The 9328-nt window shown below is 50.1% G+C and overlaps 1 long non-coding RNA gene across 1 annotated transcript in view; it reads left to right on the top strand.

Moving 5' to 3' along the window:
• The window catches only part of LOC108803504, a 17455-nt gene extending 10229 nt beyond the window's left edge, over window positions 1-7226 (top strand). The window contains exons 2-3 of the long non-coding RNA XR_001942287.1: window positions 4649-4655; window positions 7141-7226. This is a non-coding gene — a long non-coding RNA (uncharacterized LOC108803504). The remainder of the gene's footprint in view (window positions 1-4648; window positions 4656-7140) is intronic.
• The last annotated feature ends 2102 nt before the right edge of the window (window positions 7227-9328 follow it).

Raw genomic sequence — 9328 nt, forward strand, 5'->3', positions numbered from 1 at the left:
CTCTGCTGGGGAAATCAGAGATGGGGAAAGACTTGGGGGTCCTCATATTATAATAATACAGGATTTATAAAGCGCCAACAGTGTGTGCAGCACTTTACAATATGAGGACATTATAATCACAATACAATTCAGGACAAGATGGTAAGGAGGGCCCTGCCCCTGAGGGCTTACAATCTAAAAGGAGAGGGGCCAGTGATACATGAGGAGGGAGCTGTGTGTGGGGATGAACGTGATGGTTGAGTGGTTAGGTTGGAGGTGGGATCGGTTTCCCTGAAGAGATAAGTCTTAAGGGAACGCCTAAAGGCAGTCAAGGCCGGAGACAGACGGACAGGTTGGGGTAGAGAGTATATGGGGTATAGACCACACAACATCATGCAATGCCGAGCTCCAATCTGAGAGTAGAATAGTGTCTTGTATAAAAAAAAGATCTATTCCAGGGACAGACATATAATTCTATCACTTTATAGAACACTGGTAGGGCCACATCTGGGGGGCGGGGCTCAGTTTTGGTCACCTTGTCTTAGGCGGGATGTCTGAGAACCACACCCGAGGCCCGGCACACCCGGGGCCCATCCCTATCCACCCGCAGCTCATTCCAGCTCCCCCTGGACTATGTGTACTGGGATTCTGGTCTGGGGTGCAATGGGACGTTCCGAATACTCCTTCAGAAGAGACGCGACTGGAATTTATAAACTCATCAATGGGGAATACAATCCTGAAACCAAGAACCTCGAAGAGCTATAGACATGACTAGTAGCCATAGAGGAGTGTCACTTACCTGCAGTCACCACATGGAGGAGTAGCGCCCCCAGGAGGATGGATGGGGTCAGCGCGGCGGTCAGTCTCATGTCGGGGGAGGGGAGGGATCGGCTCTCTGGTCGGGTTTTCTATCTGAATGGAATAAATAAGAAATGACAATAATCTGGTCACATTGTCGCCGTCTTCCAGTCACCTCCCTGCACTCCATTACCTGGACAGCTGCAATCACTCCTGTATACTGACCCACACCTCCGATATATATACCCCAGGAGGCCATGGGGGAGGGGTGTGATCACATGTCAATCCCTAATTCCCACAATTAACCCTCCGCGTGCTGCTGCTCTGCCTTCCTCACCTCTGGGAAAGGATTGTTCATACATTGCAATACACGTTCCATCTGACCCCCAGAGTCCAGAGACCCCCTCCCCTCCCCCACCCCCGTGTACATGGAGGATGTATTACCAGGGGTGTGAGCCGGGGGGATCCCTCATGGAAAAGTCTACAGGACGGGTATAGGGGAGCGCGGAGGGTTAATCGCAGTCTGAGCTCACATCACCTGATACTAGTATCTGCGATCTCCACCAATGAGAGATTATAATATATTCACCATTGTCATCTAGAGATATAGTGAGGAGGAAATCTTCCATTGGAAACATTGTATCTGTCTGACCAGAGGAGATTTCCTCTCACTTCCTGTCACATCTCTGAGACAGGAAGTGAGAGGAAATGTCTCCAACAGAACACAGATGGCAAAATACAAACTGGCAGAGGAATCATTGTCTATACATTCCCTGTAACTATTCATGTCTCCATGGAAACCGGCGACTCTGGGTGGACAGTTGGATAAATGGCTCTATATTTAGGATGTGTCTGGTCTATAAATGGCGGCTCTGGGGGGACAGTTGGATAAATGGCTCTATATTTAGGATGTATCCGGTCTATAAATGGCGGCTCTGGAGGGACAGTTGGATAAATGGCTCTATATTTAGGATGTATCCGGTCTATAAATGGCGGCTCTGGATGGACAGTTGGATAAATGGCTCTATATTGGGATGTACACTGATCAGCCATAACATTCTAATATTGAGGAGGTCCCCCTTCTCCTGACCCCCCCCCAGGCATGGACTCCTCTAGACCTCTGAAGGTGTGCTGTGGTATCTGGCACCAAGCCATCAGTAGCAGAGCCTTGAAGTCCTGTAAGTTGTGAGGTGATCGGCCTTCATGGATCGGACTTGTTCTTCCAGCACATCACATCCCACAGATGATCGATTGGACGGAGATCTGGAAAATTTGGAGGCGGAGTCATCACCTCAAACTCCATGTTGTTCCTCAAACCATTCTTCCCCCATGTGTGCAGTGTGGCCGGGCGCATTATCCTGCTGAAGGAGGACACTGCCATTATGGCTCTCCGTCCATACCAACCCATATGCCGGGTGCACTGCACTAGTATAATTGGGGGAGTGACACTCATAGGAATAATGAAGTATACTGGTGTCACCCAGCAGGCCCCACCCACTACAGGAAGGGGCAGATACTAGACCAGTCCCCCTGCACAATGAGAGGGAGCAGCAGTGAGCGGTCTTTATTACAGGAAGCTCCAACTTGTGATTGACAGAACCGCCTGGGATTATAGCCTGACAACCGCCTAAGCCGGTAGTTAGGACCGCAGCTGAGATCCACCATACCTCTCCCAAACTCTGGTGCATGAGATTAGCGTTGTATCTTCAGAGGAACATGCCTGGGGACAAGGTCTTTAACCTATAGGTAGGCAGTGGCAGCTGATTGGAGAGGGTCATCTCATGTGACCCCCCCGCCCCCGCAGATCAGGGCTATACTGGATGACTGCAGAGATCTGGAATACACAAAGCTCACCAAGATTCCAGAGGGATACACATGACTCTTGTATGAGGACAATGTCTGCTGATCCCGGAGTTCAGCCTGAAAGAGACCCGGTCTGGTCAGTGACAGTGTCTCTGTGACCCCCAAACACATTACACTCCCCTCTCCAGGGATCCCCTGAATCCACCCTTCTCTGCCAATCCATCCACTGGCCTCCATCCCTCACTTTTCTCTGCCAATCCTTGCATGGTGCTCAGTTTACCAAACCATTCATAATTTTGCAAAGAGCTACATCACCGCATCTCATTATCACCAAAACCATCTTCTCTTCTCCCAAGACCTTCTGCTCCCTAGCAAAGTGCATTGCCCTTAATTTAAATAAACATATTGGGGGAGAAGGCACATAGGTGGGACAGAGTGAGGACTGTCAGTACTGGAACATCATCTGGTGCCCAGTGTGGAAGCGATCACATATCTCTGTGCGGATTTGTTGGTTTCATGGACATTGTACAAGTGGTATTTGTACACTTTGACCCACCTGCAGGGCTGGATTTCCCACAAGGCCAATCAAGGCCTGGCCTCGGGGCAGCAGGGAGTAGAGGGGGCAGCAGGGGTGTAGAATTCCTATCTCCCGATGCCCCGGACATGCAGTTCCAGGCACCGGGTGGGTAGTTTTCTATATTTAATCTGCTTTGGGCAAGCAGAGCTAAATGTACAGCGGGGAAGCCGCCCCTGGTTGTCTACAAGTGATCTCGGCAATGTCACTTGTATGCAGCCTGCTGGTCTGTAGGGTGCATTGAGAAACCTGGCCTTGGGGCAGCAGAGAGTAAATCCGGCCCTGCCCACCTGGTGTGATGCGATACTCGTCTATATAACAAAAACCCCCAAACATCTCAGTGCTGCAGATTTAAATGGCAGTTTATTGGTTAAGTCATCACCAGGGTGATGGACAGACAAATGTTAGTAGTTCCATCATCTTCTAGAATATCTGGGTGACTTCTCCCGTGTCCAGTTCTACTGCAACTTCACTCCTGATGGGAAGAAAATGGAAAACATACATGAGCAATACCCTCCTATCACAATGCCGGTCACCAGGTCATCAAGAAGGACTATGAAATGGACCAAAAGCTGCATCTCAGTTTGTCCAGCTCCTCATATCCAAGTTCCCTCCTGCAGCTTGTCCTCCCCTCTCCCCCAATGGTGAGATTCCCCCCCCAGTAATTCATTGTTGCCCCTCCCCCTCCCAGGGGTCACCTTCTCACAGCTGAACTCCATCATAAGGTCCTTATTCTATATTATGGAGAATCCATCTGGAGAGGGCGACACCATCATCTGGCTTTGTAGTGGCCATGGGAGGCGGGGGAGAACCAATGCTTCTGGTCTCGAGGAGGGAAACATTGAAATCAATGAGGAGTATCAGAAGAGCTCCTTTTAGATGAGTAAACGCAATGATCCTCTTCCACCCTGCCCCTCATCATGCCTCCATGCAGGTTACCCAACAACTGGGCTCACACAGGAGGAGACATGTCTCGGTAGTGTCAGGTGGAGTGGCCAGTGAAGACTGCACTATAATAGATCACCCAAAAGGTGTAACCATAGACAAAGCTCCTCCTATGGGGCCCAGAATGTTGGCTGTCAGGTAGCATTTGATACATGTGGCGCCTGTATATGGATTACTTGCAAAGCAATTTGTATTCTGTATCACTAGGAGGCTTTTGCAATTGATATTAAAGAGATAGAGGGCCCCGTAATGGTTATGTTATAGGGCCCCTTGATGTAAAGTTATAGCTCCTGGTCACACTTCCAGCTTCTGCGTCTATGTATAAAGAGTTCTCCACCTTTTCCTGTCAGCCCTGCTTGGCTGTCCTCATAGTATCTGAACCCCCCACCGGCTAAAGAGGATGTCCATCACAGGAGAAGAAGAAGAGTTGAAAAGAGAAGAAGAGTTCAGCCGACCCGTCTCCAGGTCTGCTGGTTATTATAACGACAAGCAGTAGTCACTGAAGGAGATCCGCTTATGGTCGTTCTTCTCATATCCTCAAGTTTGTAGGACTCGGGTTTGAAGTTACCTAGACTATGAAACCTGCAGTCAAGGAACAATGTTTACAAAACGATGGACCCTCCTGAAAGTTCGGGGGGTCTACCAAAGATTGAGGAGAGTTTGGAGTCTGACCGTCAACTGGTCAAGTCTAACCGTTAGAAAAAAACAAAACCCATGACCTGAAACGAGTCTTCTGACCCCATATTCAGGTGTCCATGTAGATCTGCAGACCAGCGAGCCAGAGACACCGGACCATCCCGAGTAACAAGGTGCAGAATTTTGGAAAATAAAAATTGAGCTCCATGTTTTCTTCCTTTAATTTGAACCAAATGGCCAATTTTCCAGACAAGTTTCTGAGATCCATTCTCTCTACAGAGATTTAGATAAGTCAAACCCAACATATGTCCCCGTTATAGCACCAAAATCATCCCCGCATGTTCCTTCTCCACATCCTGTTTTATAAATGCGGCAATTTCAGTGGAAGAAGAAAAGAGAAATTCAAGACGGCGAGAAGCAAAACGTGGAGAAGAACCATCCTGCACCTCCTACCTGCGGGGTCTGTGCACGAATACTGACAGGCAAACGGGCAGCACTTCTGTTTCCCCTTACAGTCCCGGTCATAGGTACAGTGGCGATCCTCCTTGGGTGTCTTCAGAGAGCAGGGGACGATGGGTATCGGAGATACGGGACACTTCCCCGGCTTGATGGGTGGTGGTGCTGGGGCTGGATGGAGAGACATTTCATGTTACACATGGCACATGGCAGAGCAGTAACAGTGATATGTGGGGTCATCTTCTGTGCCTCATACCCCAAATCAGCCATGTTCCCTTCACACTGAGAGCACTACAGGGGCGGCCATTGCTTTCTCCTGAACATGTCCACCACCAGCTGAGCCGAGCACTGAATCTGTTCCCCCCATGCAGAGCAAAGCACCACAGTCACCAGACTCTCATCCTCTCTCCCCCACTCCCGGGAGCTAGAAGAAACCATCTGGTACTTCCAGGCATGGAGGAGCATGTGACATCACTGGGCCAATAGGTGCTGTGCGATGGGGTGTCCATAGCCCTGTGCAAGTCATGATTCCGGTGACTTTCCTGTCACTTCTACTCCTGAACAGAGCGCAGGGAAGGCCGGTGTATGAGGCGGCAATGAGGTTCTGTTCTGCATGGGCAAAGCATGGACTGACGTTGGGTCACCGACCTCCAACACGCATGTGGTCAGACCTCCCAACTAAGGAGGAGCGGAGTGATTGTGGGGGGAATGTCACCAAAGATAAAAACAAGTTTATTTAGTAGATCTGCAAAAATTAGGTCAAAGCGACTGGACCGTCTATTGTTCTAGAAGATGTTTCACTGGAAGAAAAATACGGCAAGTCGAGTTCCCTTGACTTAATTCTTACAGATATACCATGTGACCCGGAGGAATGAGAACCGTCACAGACAGTTTTAGTGTTAGAGGCAAAACAAAACAAAGCTATAAAAACATTATAAAATGTAAAATTTAAATTTTGAAAAAAACATAAAATATTATAAAATAAATTCTATCAGAGACTGCTCACCCCGCTCACCCCTGACAGGACATTCCTCAGTGTCAGGTGTTGGAGGTCGGAGGTCAGATTCAGCTCTGAGAGGATCCGATTGGCCGCTTTGACCAATGCAGACGCCGCCAGTTCCACCCTCACACATAACGTGGTCTAGTATTCCATCCTCACCGCCGTCCACTTACCCCAGGGGTCCGAGCATCGAATAGCGCAGCCGACCTCGCAGCACTTCTGTTTGCCGGGACAATTCGAGTCAAAGTTGCATTTCTTGGGGATGGGGAGCACACAGGGGGCAAAGGTGTACACCACGGGGCAGGTGCCGGTCTTCACCGCTGCAAGGAAAGACATTTACCGTTATCAGTGTCTCCCGGGAACACCTTCTATACACATCTCATCATCTCCTTCTACAATCTCACATTCCAGGTCCGGGGCACTTCCAGGTTTTGGGGTCATTTCATGCAAATTATTATTTATGGACAATCTTAAGTCTGACCCTCCCCCTCCATGAAGGAAGGACAGTGGGGCTACGTCTCATGGGGAACAGACGTAGCCCCCCTCCAGAAGGAAGAACAGTGTCAGAGAAGATTGGAGGATCCGAGTGATACACAAATAAGATACATTCTGTAGAGTTACTTTAAAGGGGTTCTTTACTGTGAGAGCGGTAAAAATGTGGAATTCACTGCCACGGACAATTGTATCAGAAGAAGGCATTGACAGCTTCAATTCACAGAATATACCGGGCTATGGGAATCACAAGAATGTCTCGTACACTCACACACACTATACAGGATGATCCTGATGGACCCGTGTCTTTATTTAGCCTCTAATACTATGTAATGCCCAATCCAACCAACCGACCCGACCCGACCCGAAGAGTCACCAGTACCCAGAAAAGATAAAAACACATTTCAATCTATATGTTTTTCAGCAGATTTGTTGAAGTGCTACAGCCATAGAAGAGCGTCACTTACCTGCAGACTCCACTTGGAGGAGTAGCGCCCCCAGGAGGATGGATAGGGTCAGTGCGGTCAGTCTCATGTCTGCGGTCTGGAGGGAATATGTCGGCTCTCTGATCGGTGGATGGTTTTTATATTCTGATCTGGAGGAAGAAACGTGTTGTTGTGTTCAGATATTTTCCCCAATTTCACAATAAACTTGTAAAATTGGTGACAACAGAGTTGTGATAATTGACTTCCTTACATTAAAATGCCGGGAGGTGCTGCAACAATCCCGGAACACCAATACACGCCCTGAGATATAAAACACGAGGTGTGGTCGCATGTTAACCCCGAATCATCACAAGGAACCTTCTGGAGGCACGAGAAATAATGGTTCTTCATTACATAAGGACACCCAAAGTTGGGGGGAATCTCCCGAAGAGAGACCCCCCCACAGGTGGGAGAAGGCAGAGGGGCCCATTTGTAGGTCACAGAACCTCCTGCCCCACTTCAAGAACAGGCCCCAAAGGTACCCGCACCCTCCGTCATCTGTGAGAGTCAAAAAGTGCCAATCGTGCATGAATAAAAACCGAAGTGCCAGCGCTCCACGCTGCCAGGCCTTAGGGGCCGCAGTGCAAAAATATTGCCCCGGACTAGCCATAAGGCCGGCCCTAGAGGCGATGTGCAGTAACTGCTTAAGTGCCGTGTCCATGTGTCAGTGAATCAGTGTTGGGGTCCTACACCCAATGTGATTCTCTGGCACCCCTGGGACGCCACCCCCAGGGGGCACAGCACCACGGGCTCCGCCGCCCCCCAACCCTCCAGCCAGACCAAGCAGGCACCCATTCCCATGAGAAGGTAGTGCCATCCAAGGTCCCTCCCCACGGTGGTCAACCCGATACCTACGGGTCTGACACATCCAGCAGGGACTGAACCTCTTCCGGCACCCACCAATTAGGACACATCCACCTCTCCAATAGACGGCGGCGTCCTGTCTCCCCCGGCAACTGATAAGAACAGATACTACACTTGACCTTAGCCAAAAGGCCGAGAAGCGACCAAAAGGCTATATGCGCTATTCACAATACCCCGTACAGCAGGCGAAGCGCAGAACGCATGGGGCTCGGCACAGCCCAACACACGTCCGGAGGGGGGAGAACGGTCTGCCGAAGGGGACCGAGTTCCATGAATGTTGTAAGGAGAAAACCCAGCGGCTAGCTGAAGGATCAGCCTCTCTTCTAGCTGACTGATCGCATGTTCTAAGGCCTCCGCTGGGAAATGGATCCGCCGCACACGTTCATTCAGTAATTGTTTCCGGGCCTTATGTAATAATCTGTTAGTCACAGCCAGGCGTTGATGTCATTTGCATAATTGGAGTCCAGGAGGTGTTATTAACCTGCCCAGACGTGTTATACAGCATTGTATGTGGCAGACAAGGGATGTTTTAGCACCTCTCTCTGGGCAGGTTAATAACACCTCCTGGACTCCAATTATGCAAATGACATCAACGCCTGGCGGCGACTAACAGATGACGAGGATCGGAGCGACATTCACCGTATTTATTCCCAGAGGATTTCTGTACAAGTCGTTCTGAATGGGGAGAGCTGGTCGGATGACGAGTGAAACGTCTTCAAGAATAATACAGCGAGTCCACCTGCCCGGACCTATTACAGGAATGACCCGGAGGAATGACCCCGAGGAATGACCCGGAGGAATGACCCGGAGGAATGACCCGGAGGAATGACCCGGAGGAATGAACCTTCGCAGACATAAACCTGTACTGTATATAACTGCTAGTAGATGTGTACGGGAGGGAGATGTCACGGTACCGAGCACAGGTACCTATACAGGTGAGCCGAATATATGTGACCACACTGCAGATACCACAACAATCCTTGTGAGTGATAGTTTAAAGGAGAACTATGAGGGGGGAGGGGCTTGTCACTCACCACATAGTTAGAGCCGACCTGTGACAATGAGACTGTCACAGGTCGGCTCAGTAAATCGGGAGGTGAGAGAACACATACCGGGTTTGCTCACCTCTCGATCCTGTCACTGCTCTCTGCCGTGACGGGGAGGGGCTAGATTCCCCCCTCCCCGCTCCGATCCTCCAGCACTGACTGGAGGAACGGACGGGGGAGGGGGCGGGTACAGCTGGCTCTGCCTCTAGATAGGCGGAGCCAGCTGTCACTCACGCAGCTGGGCGGATCC

This window comes from Nanorana parkeri, unplaced genomic scaffold, assembly GCF_000935625.1.
Source record: "Nanorana parkeri isolate BGI_ZX_2015 unplaced genomic scaffold, ASM93562v1 scaffold3807, whole genome shotgun sequence".
NCBI classification, from domain to species: Eukaryota; Metazoa; Chordata; class Amphibia; order Anura; family Dicroglossidae; genus Nanorana; species Nanorana parkeri.